The 14,044-nt window shown below is 36.0% G+C and overlaps 1 long non-coding RNA gene across 1 annotated transcript in view; it reads left to right on the top strand.

Annotated features, from left to right (window-relative positions):
* Positions 1–14,044, top strand: part of LOC131423681 (uncharacterized) — a 47,583-nt gene that overhangs the window by 33,214 nt on the left and 325 nt on the right. The gene's annotated exons all lie outside the window — the stretch shown is intronic.

Here is a 14,044-nt window from a genome sequence, read left to right as displayed (position 1 = left end):
AACAACAACAACAAAAGAGCAAAGATACAGAAATTAAAACTATATGACACTGTCATACAAACAGACATATAGACCAAGGGGCAGAAATAAACCCTTGCATTGATGGTCAACTAATAATGCTAAAAATACACAACAGGAAAAGAATAGTTTCTTCAATATTGTTGTTGGAAAAGCTGGATATCCATATGTAAAAGAGTAAAAGTGAACCTTATTGCCATCACAAAAATCAACTCAAAATGGAATGAAGATTTAAGTGTCAGACATGACACTGTAAAATCCTAGAAGAAAATGTAAGGGAAAAGCTTCTTGACCTTGGTCTGTTAAGGCTTAGATCGATATTAGGTGTCCCCCAAACACTCATGCATGAGACAATGCAAGAAGGTTTAGAGGTGAAATGATTGGGTTATGAGAACCTTAACCTGATCAGTGTGTTAATCTCCTGATATGGATTAACTGGTGACTATAAACTGGTAAGGTGTGGCTGAAAGAGGTGGGTCACTGGGGGTGTGTCAGTGGGATATATATTTGGTGAACTGAGCTTAGGCTCAGGTACAATGTCCTCTGCCACTTTCCTCCACCATGACCTTCTTTCTCACCTGTGGCCCAGAGCAATGGAGTCAGCCATTTATGAACTGAGACCTCTGAAATCACAAGCCCCCAAATAAACTTTCCTTCTTAAAATTGTTCTTATTAGGTCTTTTGGTCACAGTGGTGAAAAAGCTGATTAAAGCAGTTTGGCAAGTGATTTTCTTTTTCATAATACATCAAAAGTACAAGCAAGAAAGCAAAAATAAATGAGATTGCATCCATTAAAATGAAATGAAATCCATAAAATTAAATGAAAAGGCAACCTATGAGATAAGAGAATATGATTGATTGAATATCCTCTTCTGAGAAGTGTCTGTTTAGGTCCTTGGCCCATTTGGGTTATTTGTTTTTTTCGGTGTTTAGTTTTTTGAGTTCTTTATATATCCTAGAGATTAGTGCTCTATCTGATATGTGAGGGGTAAAAATTTGCTCCTAGGATGTAGGCTCTCTGTTCACCTCAAAGATTGTTTATTTTGCTGAAAAGAAACTTTTTAGTTTGATTCCATCCCATTTATTGATTCTTGGTTTTAATTCTTGTGCTATAGGAGTTTTATTAAGAAAGTTGTGCTATAGGAGTTTTATTAAGGCCTAATCCCACATGATGAAGATTAGGGCCTAATTTTTCTTATGTTAGATGCAGAGTCTCTGGTGTAATTCCTAGTCCTTGATCCATTTTGAGTTAAGTTTTGTGCATGGTGAGAGATAGGGGTTTAATTTCATTTTGTGGCATATGGATTTACAGTTTTCCCAGCATTGTTTGTTGAAAATGCTATCTTTCCTCCAGTGAATGTTTTTGGCACCTTTGTCCAATATAATTGTAATTTTGTGGGTTAGTCTCTGTGTCCTCTATTCTGTACCATTGGTCTACTGGCCTATTTTGGTGCCAATACCATGCTGTTTTTGTTACTATTGCTCTGCAATATAGTTTAAGGTCTGGTATAGTGATATTACCTGCTTCATTCTTCCTGCTTAGGATTGCTTTATCTATTCTAGGTCTCTTATTTTTCCAGATGAATTTCATGATTGCTTTTTCTATTTCTATGAAGAATGCCATTGGGGTTTTGATTGAAATTGCATTAAATTTGTATAGTGCTTTTGGTAGTATGGTCACTTGATAATATTAATCATACAAAGTACATGTATGAAGACTTGAATTGGTGTCAACATACTTTATATACAAACAGATACAAAAATTGTGGTACATATGTGTATTAAGAATTGTAATGTAAAAAAAAATAAAGAATAGTGTTACCTTAGATTAGGTAGAGGGAAGTGTAAGGAGGGGAAGGCAGGGGATGTGGGGATAAGAAAGATAGTAGAATGAAACAGACATTATTACTTTATGTATATATGAGACCACATGACCAATATGATTCTACAATTTGTATACTCAGAAAAATGAGAAATTATATCCCATCTATGTATGATATATCAAAGTATATAAGTGCATTCTACTGTCATGTAATAACTAATTAAAACAAATAAAAAATTTAAAAAGAGAATATGTTTGGAGGCTGTACTCTTAGTAAGTGATTAATATTCAAAATATATAATGAATTCAACAACCCAATAGCAAATAATAATAATGGCAATAATAAGAAGAAGAAACAAAATTTTAAAATGGCAAAGGATCTGAAAAGACATTTCTTCAGAGAAGACATACAAATGGCCAACAGTTATATAAAAAGGTGCCCAATATCACTAAACATTAGGGAAATGCTAATCAAAACCAGAATGAGATCTTATCTTATTTCTGTTAGAATGAATGTTATCAAAAAAGACAAAAGATAAGAGTTACTGAGGATGTTGAGCAAAGGAAACCCTTTTACACTGTTCATGTGAGTATAAATCGGTACAATGTTGAAAATAGTTTGGAAATTCCTCCAAAATTAAAAATATAGTACTATGTGTATATAGCAACCTCACTTTTAGGCATAAATCCAAAGAAAATGAAGTCAGTATGTCTAAGAGATATCTGTACCCTATGTTCATTACATCATTATTCACAATATCAAGATATGGAATCACCCTAATTAATGTCCACTTGTGGATGAATGAACAAAGAAAATGTGATATGTGTGTGTGTGTGTGTGTGTGTGTGTGTGCGCGCGCTTGTGTATCAGATATATTGGTCAGCTTTGTAGCTCTATAATGAATACCTGAGGCTGTTAACTTGAAAAGAAAAAAGCTTATTTTGGCTCATGATTTTGTAGATTCCAATCCAAGACTGGGTGGTCCCATACTTTGGGTGTCTAGTGAAGGCAGCACATCATGATAAGAGTGTGTGGCAGAGTAAACTGTTTATGTTATCAGCCAGAAAGCAGAAGAGAGAAAGGGGAAAAAACAGAGGATTAACAATGTCTGTTGAGAATGTACTCCAAGATTTGATTATCTTCTAAGAGTTCTAACTGAGGAATAAGGCTTAAACACATGAACTTTTAGGGAGAGTACCCATATTCAAACCATTGCAATAGAACACTATTCAGTCTTTTAAAGGAAGGAATCCCGTTATTTGAGACAACATAGATGAACCTGGAGGACATTATGCTAAGTGAAATAAGCCAGACACAGAAAGACAAATACTGCATGATCTCACTTTCATGTGGAATCCAAAAAAGTTGAACTCATCAAGACAGAGAGTAGAGTGATGGCATCCAGGATCTGGGGGTTGGGTGGGTAAAAATGGGAGATTGTGGTCAAAGAGAACAAAGATTCATTCATGTGGGATAAATAAATTCTGGAGATCTAACATACAGCCTAGTGACTACAGTTAATAATACCATATCGTGTACTTGAAATCCATGGAGACTTGATGTTAAGTGTTCTCACCACACACAAAATTGTAACTGTGTAAGATAATGGATATGCTAATTAGTTTGAGTATACTATTCATTTAATAATGTATGTGTATATCGAAATATCACATTTTACATCTTAAATATATTTAATTTTTATTTGTCAAATATATTTCAATAAATCGGGGAAATATACAAAGCCAGTCTTTTATATGTGGCTTAAATTTACTTATATTTTCATTTTATTTTATTTTTTCTTTGATTGACTTTTAGGACTATATGGGTCCATTCTTTGCTGTATGCATATTTTTATCAGTGAATGCTTTCAACATAGGAAATGTTCTTATGTTTGTTATTTAATGATTTTACCTCCATATTTTCTATTCATTCTTTCTGAAAACTTCCATTATTTTATTGTTGGACTCTGATTCTCTAATTTTTTTCTCTTTGTTATTTTTTACATTTATCTTTTTCTCTATTTTATAGAAGAGTTCCTCAATATTTTAACTCCTTTTCTAGGATTTTCATTTCTGCAAACATATTTTTATTTTTATGGGCACTCTGTTATTCTTTGATCATTCCCTTTATTTACTTATTGCTTTGTCTCATATTTCAAAGGTAATAAACCTTCTGAATATACTAATGATTTTTACTTCATTTTCTGTTTTTTATGGGGGTCCACAACCCTCCGCTCATGTCTCAGGTTGTAGTATTGAGAAGCTGATGGAAAGCTGTGGAAGGTTGAGATGGTTCTGTTGTTAGCTGTGGGTTTGACTATAGTGTTGTGGCTGTTTGGATTTGTTCCTTGGGGCTGCCAGATGGCATTATTTTTAGGTCTTTCTCCCTACGCTGGTTATAGTCTCTGGTGAAGACTGCTCTAGTCTGCTGCCTGGAAGGAAAATTCTGACTACCAATTTTCTGGGGGTAGAGTTGAGAAAGAGGGCTAAATTTCCTTTAACCCCCCCCCCCGTACCCCCCCCCCCGGAATTTAGAATGACACATCACTAATGATGATGTTGGTATCTTCTAATGTAAGAACTTTCATTCACTCTCAGCATACTATAAATTTCTGGGCTTCCATAAGGTGGTGAAACCTGTCTGCAAGAGAATGGAGGCTGTTGTGGAATCTGAGAACTTTTTTTTAACCAACATTATTTATAACCTATTTTAAAAACCTGCCTTCAGTCAAACTTACAGTGATATAAGCATCTGCTGCTGCTCTTTCCACATTATTTGTGGTACAGGATCTGGGCTGCCATTTGGTTGCTTAGGTTACTCACTATTTTTTATTTTGGTTCCAGGGATTGAACTCAGAGACACTCAACCACTGAGCCACAACCCCAGCCCTATTTTGTATTTTATTTAAATACAGGGTCTCATTGAGTTGCTTAGCCCCTCACTGTTGCTGAGGCTGGCTTTGAACTCGCGATCCTCCTGCCTCAGCTTCCTGAGCAGCTTACAGGCATGCACCACCACGGACCAGCTGGGTTACTAACTTTTTAAGTGACTTTTCCAACTATGGTTCCACACTGCTGAAAAACTGCTCTAGAGAGAGAACACATGACTTGGGCCTTGGTAGGGCTTGTCTTACCTGTGGTTTGAAATTGACCATTTCTTTCATCCTTGAAAACTGCCCTCTCTCATAGGATTGTACCTTACTCATTCCTGAATCCCATACTTTCTTCCTTTCACTTCATGAATCCTTTTTCTTGATCTACTTTGATTGGTATGCCCCAGTATTATTTTTTTAAATTTTTTTGTAGTTGTAGATGGATAGTATGCCTTTATGTTATTTGTTTATTTCTATGTGGTGCTGAGGATCAAACCCAGGGCCTCACACGTACAAGGCAAGTGCTCTACCGCTGAGCCAAGCCCCACCTGCCCCTATCTTCTTTTCCCTCTCCTTCTCTTCTGACTTTTATGTATACCCAGGATAACTTTATGCCATTTCATGGTTTTTAGCTGTCCTTTGCAGTGCAAGATTCATGCATCTTCGTCACTGTTTAGACTTTTCCTGTGAGCACCTGTCTATGGTATCCAACTTTCCTCTAGACGTTTTCACTTCAAATTCAACATGTCCATAATTAAGCTCATCCTTCCTCCAAATCTGTTTCTTTTCACTTTTTTCTACTTCAGTAAATGATGCCATATCTCACCAGTAACTTTTAATAGAAACATCATAATAGGTCATCTTAAAGTCATTGGTCTCTGACACCTTGTATCTGAATTCTGTCAACTCGACTTCCTACATGGTTTGTGTCTGGAGAATGTACGTGTATGTATATTCATCCCTGCCTTCCAGGACTGCTGCTTTGGTGTAGGTGTTCATTGTTTCTTGCCTTCCATATTTCTACAGTTTCTTAATTATTGTCCTAGTCTCCAATCCAGCCTCTGTATTGTCATCCAAAGAATAAAGACCATGATTCTTTATAAAGAACAAAACAGATCATGGCTTTTCCCCACTTTAAACATATATGCCAGTTCTCCATTCATCACAAATATGAACATTTTTTTAATTAGGCCCAAAAGGTGCTCCATCATGTGGCCTTGTCTACATGCTTTGGTACATGGACTCAAATATTTTCTTTCCAGAAATCCCCTGCTCCAACCTATGGATGCACCTGAGTCATCTTTCAAAATTCAGCTCAGTTCTTTCCTCCAGTTTCCCACTCCCACCTCTCACCTTTACCAAAGTAGAATTAAGTCTTCTGTCCTTTGTGGGAAGATTGTATAGTATAGAAACTAGAGTAAGTACTCTGGAGTCATACCTAGGTCTAGATTAGAGCCGCTACCACTCATGACCTGTGGGCTCTTGGAAACCAACCTTCCTTCCCTCCTTCCCTGCTCCCTCCCTCCCTTCCTTCCTTCCTTCCTTCCTTCCACCCTTTCTCTCTCTCTCCACCTCCCTCCCTCCCTCCCTCTCTCTCTCTCCACCTTCCTTCCTTCCTTCCTTTCTTTTTCTTTCTTTCTTTCTTTCTTTCTTTCCTTTCTTTCTCCCTTATTCCTTCCTCCCTTCCCTCCCTTTCCCCTTCCTTTCTCCCTACTTCTTTCCTTTTCCCTCTTCCTTCCTTCTTTCTTTTTGACAAGGTCTTACTCTGTTGCCGAGGCTAGTCTAGAACTCATGAACTCAAATAATCCTCCTGCCTCAGTTTCCTGGGCAGTTGGGACTGCAGACATGCACCACTGAACCTGGCTTCATGGATACATCTCTTTAATTCGTTTGTGCCTCAGTTACCTCATCTGATTAGTAAATGCAATTAGTAATTGTATTTACCTTATGGAGCTAAGAGGTTTAAAGGGAACAATCATGTGAAAAGCATTAGAATAAGTATGGGCACAGAAACACAGAAAGTTACTCCTTATTTCTTCCCTAACTGTGTTCTATATAAACCATAAATATAAACTCTCTGGTACTTTTTGCCCTCATTTATTTGTCCATGTCTCTTCCTATGATATTTTAGGTTTTCTGAGGAAAAGGAATATGCATGATTCTCTTTTGGTCCCCAGAGACTAGCCCTCTGGCATACAGGAGTATTTCAATATACATTTGTCGGTGAATGAGTTTAAGAATGATATGCTATGTTATGCCCCATTATGTTTCTTCAATAGAAAACTGTGCTTTATTCGAGAAACCTCTTCTGAGTTATCTGATTTTGATTTAATAAAGGCTCTGGACTATCAATCCCTTTGAGTTACTTTACAATTCCATAAATTATAGCTAACTGGCAGCAAAGAATAATAATTATTGTTTTGCAATTGTAAAAAGATTCAGTTCAATAGAGATTCAAATGACTTCTCTCCCCACTATGGAAGTAGGGATTGTTGTGCCTCCATTTGCACATTTATTTCAATATTGTTGACCTACCAGTTGTTTTTGAATTCTTGTTTCACTTGTTTGTAGTGTCTTACCAATTCTCTCACTAATGATGAGTTAAATGAAATCTCTTACACATCTTACTTAGTACCCACATTAGAACACAAGAATCATGTCATTATCTTCTTTTCTTAAAAATTATCCCTTTAATATTGCCCAAACCTGTCTAATGATGATCTTGGACATTTTAAAATATTTTGTAAGATGGTCTGAAAAGGACACATTGTAGCAATGATCTGAAACCATCTTTCCTATGTGACATCAAGATTATCATTTGTCATTAATACAGTATACCATTCATTCAAGGAAAGTTTGGGAACTTTTGTCTAAGGGGAGGCCTGGCTTCTGGGTGTGTGAACTAAAACTTGCACACGTCTTCTGAAGACTCATCTCCTCCCATGAGGCATAGAACAAAGACAGTTTTTAAAAAGTATTTAGAGAATCATATGGGGCCCTTATGGGCTCTAGCATATGGAATCAGAGATGTGAAAATAGTCTTGAGGATTATAGAAAGGAAGATTTGGCAGAATAATAAAGGAAGGAAAATTACATCTTGAACACCCTTTCAACCTTTATCAAATTATAAATATTGCAAAGATCATTTAACCATAAAAGAGTCTACCTTAACTGAATCAATACTTTCTGGAAAATGACAAAGTATAAACTATCAAAAGCTTCTAAAGGCAACAGGTCAACTTCAGACTGGTCGTACAGAAAACTCTAATTTGGGCTAACTGAAGAGAAAAACCAGTCTAAATTAGCAGCATAATGTACTTAGAGCAAACTTTGTCAAGAAATAGTCTACAAAGGTTATGTTACAGAGTAAGACTTTAGTTGCCTTGCTTTAATGAAGAAAATCAAGTAATTTGTAATCAACACATTAATTATATGCAAATGTGTGGTTAAAGCTCTCCGAAGCAACAGATTTTCTTTAATTAAATTAAAAATTCTGCCTCCTTACATTTTGATTACGTTATTCGCTTGCTTCACAGAACAAATGTAAAATACTTAATTTTCAGATTGAATTAGTCAGGTTTTGCCAAAACATAGAAATCCAGATGAGGGATTTATCTAAGAAAAGAGGCTGAGTTTCATATGAGATTTTTCTCTATGTTTAATAAAATGTCCTGTATCCTTCTTCTTCTTTAAAGATGTAACTGCTGATGCTTATTATGTATCTTTTAAGATATAAAAGATTGTGTTCCTAAGCTTTTATAAGTCAGTTACAAAGTATGTGAGGTCAACCGCCATAAAAATAACAAGAATAATTACTTGCTAAGCAATGTAAAAAGTGCCAGCCCTGTGCTAAATACTTTATATATAAACCTTTATACATGCGCCCATTTTATGGATGAGGTAGAATATCTTTACTATCCCCATCAATTTATTTCCCCCATACTCCTTTTATGGGAGGCTCTTTATATTTTCATATCAAATAAAACATTACTCCTGACAGGAGGCCTTCTAGACCAGGAGATCAAAGTAGGTTCTTAAAACCACCTACTTTCTTGACATCTTGTGTTTTTCCTATACGGCACTTATCATAACTCGAAAGTATAAATTGATCCACTGGTTTATTTGCTTTTTATCTAGGCCATACTACAGTGTACAATCTACTGGTAGGCTGAGGTTATATTTGCTCTATTGTCTATTATACACCCAGAACTTAAAATATATTTGTTGGATAGACAAAAGAACAAAGTTCTCAGAGCTGGTAAGATTCTTACTTTCAAATCCAGAACTTTCTGAAGACAGAGGCTTTGGTTTGTACTTCTCTGGGTAGCTCACTGCCTCCTCTGTTTGAACCTTCATCTCACAGTCTCTCTGATGGAGCCAGGTTGTCTTGCCTGCAAGCGGGGCTGCCTGGCACGTCACTGCTTCAGGAAAAAGCAGAGCCTTCCATTCTTGAAAACATTGTGTTATTCTGATTTCAGTGGACAATGTTTTCACCCTGCTGTCTGTTAGCTTAATTAGAACCTGCCCTCCTCTTGGGAGGGCTGCCTTGTGCAAGGTGACTTCATAATGAACAATGCTAACATTAAAGCATTCAAAGGATGTCAAATGGATAGGAAAGCTGGAGAAAGATTTTAGTGGAGATAAAAGGGATAAGAAAGAGGGATGCTGACAAGTTAGAATGCAGTCTTTGGTTTTGCTTTGCTACTTTCATGTTAGGTTACAATACTACAGCAGGTTTAATAAAAGGAAGCACTGGCTTTTGTGCCAAAATGCCTAGAAAGTCTAAAAAAATATGGTAATGATACAAAAAAGTTGGTGAGTTGGGGAACAGGTTTTGTTAAAGGATGATTGTTTTTCAAAATTATTTTCTTTTGTCTCTTTAGAAATTCCTTAGGAAAATAAAAAAAATCACATTTAATTTTTTTCTTTTATTCATTCAGTGTCTGCATATAGAGACACAACATTGAAGAAATGTAGTCCCTTGTTGACTTCATGCTAGAAGAGAAAATATAAATAGGCACCAAATGTAATAGAGAGTGCTTAAATTGAACTATGAGGATGTTATTGTTTGGATCATAAACATTCCCTAAAGAAGATGTGTTGAAGGCTTGGTCCCCAGCCTGGGGCACTATGTACAATACTGGTACTTTTTATTCTTTGGTATTTACCTAAGTGAGTTAAAAAAAAAACTCTCCATATAAAAACTTTAACATGAATGTTTACAGCAGCTTTATTCATATTTGATAACACATGGAAGCAACCAATCTGTCTAGAAAAAGGTGAAGAAAGAAACTCTGGTGTATCTCTACAATGGAATATTATTCAAGCTGGGTGCAGTGGCGCACACCTATAACCCCAGTGATTTGCGAGGCTGACATAGGAGAATCACGCAAGTTCAAAGCCAGCCTCAGCAATGGCGAGGTGCTAAGCAACTCAGTAAGACGTACAAAATACGGCTGGGGATGTGGTTCAGTGGTCAAGTACCCCTGAGTTCAATCCCCAGTTCCAACAAACAAACAAAAAACCCCCCAAAACAAACAAAAAAAAAAAAAGAAAAAGAAAGAAATATTATTCAGCATTTAAAAAAGTGATCTACAAAGCCATTCTTAATGTAGTGATCAGAGTCTCAAGTTCCAGGCCTGCACTGACCTCAGGCGTGGTCTTGCACACCATGGCAGGCATGAATTTAAATGCATATTTCTAAGTGAAAGAAGCCAATCTGAAAAGGTAAAAGCTCTGTAATTCCAACGGTATGGGTTCTGGAAAGGGTGAAACTATGGAAGAATAAAAGATCAGTGGTTGCTAGGGTGGGAGGACAAAGCTTATTTAGTAGACCACTGGGGAATTTTAGGGTAGTGCAACTACTCTGAATGATATTGAATTGGTGAATGCATGTTATTGTACATTTTTAAGTATCCATACAAAGACTGAACTCTCAGGTAAACTATGGACTTTGATAGTAATGTGCCAATACTCTCATCAACTGTAACAAATGTACCACATCAATGCGAGATGGGAGAAAATGTGGTGGGGGTTGGAGTAGAGAGCTTTCGAGAATTTTCTACTTTCCATTCAACTTTTTTTTTTTTTTGGTAAATCTACCACTATTCTAAAAAAAAAATTGAGTCTATTAATTAAGAAAAGAAGACAAAAAATGATTGTTTGTTGTTTGGAGGACCAAATTAGTTTACTTTGATAAAATCTTGAGTTGTAAGTCTTGAGAAATGTAAAGATACATATATGGCATATAAATAGGTTTACTGTTTGGGGAAAAAAAGGACCCACTAGGAAGGCTTCCCTGTGACCCCCAGTGAAAAATAATTGGACACATCAGCATCAAAATAGAAAGCAGTATTCAAATCTGGTGGGATTCTCAGGGCTGTTCACATTTGAAGTATCACTTCTATCTGGTGGATATACCTTGGGAAAAACACAATAGAGCTGAGGCTTTGACCCTGGGGATCCCTGTGAGTAACCATCCCTCTTCCTTGGCTCTTATCATTAACTTCTTAGCTTTAGCAGAATCCATGTCTTTGTTTTTTTCCTTCTGAAGAATAGTCTAACATGTTCCAATTTGGTCTTTTTACCAATTGTAAAATGAAGGAATTGTAAAATGAAAACACAGCAAAGAAACTCATCCTAGAAAGGATGCTCACAGAACATTGTTCTCATATTTATCTACCTGGTATTACATCCATAAAAATCGTGGTCAATTCCCCTAATCTGAAAATTCTCCTAAATGTTTGATTGGGATCCTGGTTGGTCACTGATTTTATATATATATAAATTTATATATAAATTATATATATAAATTTATATATATAAATTATATATATATAAATTATATATATATTTTGATATATAAAATTTTTATATATATATATATATAAAATCTCATCTTACCAGACTTCTTTCTCTATAGCTCAGAAGCTGCCCATATTTCATATATATATATATATATATATATATATATATATATATATATATTTATAAAATCAGTGACCAGGATCCCAATATATATATATATATATATATATATATATATATATATATATATATATATATATATATGCTTCCACTCTTTTAAGCTGCTTAAGCTGTTGATGCCATCTATCTAAGCCTTCTCCTTCTCCCACACTCTTTCTGGAATACAGCATAACTGTTAAAATCCTCATCATAGTTTCCCCTTGATTTATCACTCCATACTTTTAAATTTTGATTGGATTTATGAATTCAGTTGATACATGCCATTTCTTACTGATAACTTACATAACTATTATGTAAGATATGGATTCAAGTTGACATGAGTACAGCCATCTTGAATCATAATTATTATGATTGCTCCAGAGTGACACTAGCTGGTTTTTCTTGCATAGTTTCCCAGCAAACCAGAAATAAAATCATTAAAGTGGTACGTAGAATATTCAAATGGGATCCTGGTGCCAGAAATGTGTCTGACTCTCTGTTGTAACTTAGGTTACATTCCATCTAGGATGAAGTCACTTTTGTCCTGACCCATCTATAGGCTCCTCCTCCTGACCCAAATTGTGGGGATCCGCTTGGTGTTGCTGCTATCAGTAACTATTTCTATCAGTAAGTCCCTCAATAAATTGCACTCTATGTGATCCTGGATCTGTTTTCTTGAGTCTTAGAACAACCTGGCACCTGGTTGTTTCAGAACATACAAAATTCCTAGTTACTATGGCATTTGAGAGACTTATATAAGTGTCAATACAGGAGGTTATTATCCAAGTAACTCCGTATTTATATTTTTCTACATTGCACTAAAATCTAAGCTGGTAACTGCATTTATGATTTCTTATAGGCTTTCTTTTCTCAATGAAAAGTTTAAATTTATGATACAACATTATAATATTAATTGTACATAGGGTAAGAAATTCTTCCCTTCCTTTTATATGGGAAAAGTGTTCACTTCTTTTTGAAATTCCCAGTGGACAGTGGAATCTATAAACCAATATTATCCCAGATTTCGTTTATTTGGCACTTCCCTTTACAGCAATGATTGTTTCAAGTAAATAATTTCACTTTCATACTTCTCATTCCTTCTTCAATCCTTTCCTTTAGGCTTGGTCCCCACTATGTGGCTAAAACTGGTCTACTCTCAAACACAGCAGTAATTCCCATGCAGCCCCAACAAGTCTCATCTTACCAGACTTCTTTCTCTTTAGCTCAGCAGCTGCCCATATTTCCTTAAGATACTTTCCTTAAGATACTTTCCTTAAGACGTGGCAACTGCCCATTTTTCTTTAAGACACTTTCTATTTCTTGCTTTTGGGTTACCATTTTGCTGTTTTTCCTCTTAATTCATTGTTAACTGCTTTTCAATCTTATGCATTTAATCTTCCTCTTTTGGACAACTTTAGATATTGGTATGCTGTAGGGGAAAAGTCAGAGTTCTGACGTCATCTATCCAGGACTTCTCCTTAGGTAATTTTAATCCAATACTTTGCTTCTGAATATCAACCATATGGCTTGGTTGCCCATGGTTGCCCAAATCTACATCTCTAATCCTGAAATTTTTCCTAAGTTTTGCATTCATATATTGAGCAGGCCACTTGACATCTGCACTTGGACATCCGATGGGCTTCTCAAATCTATGATGTTCAAAACAGAACCTCTGCTCCTTCCCTAGTTTTCTATTTTGGTGGCATCCATGTCAACCAAGTGGTTCAAGTTAAAATCTGGGTGGCATCTGTGTTCCCCACTTTCCATCACTATCAATGCTGATTTCATCTCTAAAGCTTATCCTAAATCCATTTCTTCCTCTTCGCTATTCTCATCCCAACCAGCCATTGTCATCTCCTTCCTGAATCACTGCAACGTATCACTTTATTGCTCTAGATCTGCATTCATATCTAATAATTCTTCTATAAACTTCATTCTTTTTTCTCTGGCTTACAACTCTGCAGGATCTGGACTGAAGGCCTTCCTCTCTGAACTCATACCAATTTCCTACTCTACACCAACATTGACCATCTTTCTCTAGCCTGACACATTTGTGCTCACCTTAGAGCCTTTGTGCTGTCACCTGTGTCTGTCTATGATGCTGCCCTAGGTCTGAGCATGTCTTGTGACTTTTTTTATCAGGCAGCTTCAGTTTAAATGTCACCTCTGAGAGGTTCCGCCTGATGGGAAGGAGTTCCTGCAGTTACCTAGTAACACAGGATCCTGCTATTACAAGGTGATTCCTTGTATAATTATTTGTGTATTGTTTGTTTGCTGTCTCAAGTCGATAGAATATATGGTCTGTTAGTGTGGTGTCGGTTTTATTTTTCTCTTGCAATGCAGAAGCACATAGTGGTGATTATAA

This window comes from Marmota monax, unplaced genomic scaffold, assembly GCF_021218885.2.
Source record: "Marmota monax isolate L192 unplaced genomic scaffold, Marmota_monax_Labrador192_F-V1.1 WCK01_AAM20220418_F8-fsc00056, whole genome shotgun sequence".
Lineage (NCBI taxonomy): Eukaryota > Metazoa > Chordata > Mammalia > Rodentia > Sciuridae > Marmota > Marmota monax.
Note: the sequence above shows the minus strand (reverse complement) of the source record. Positions and strands in the feature narration are given on the sequence as shown.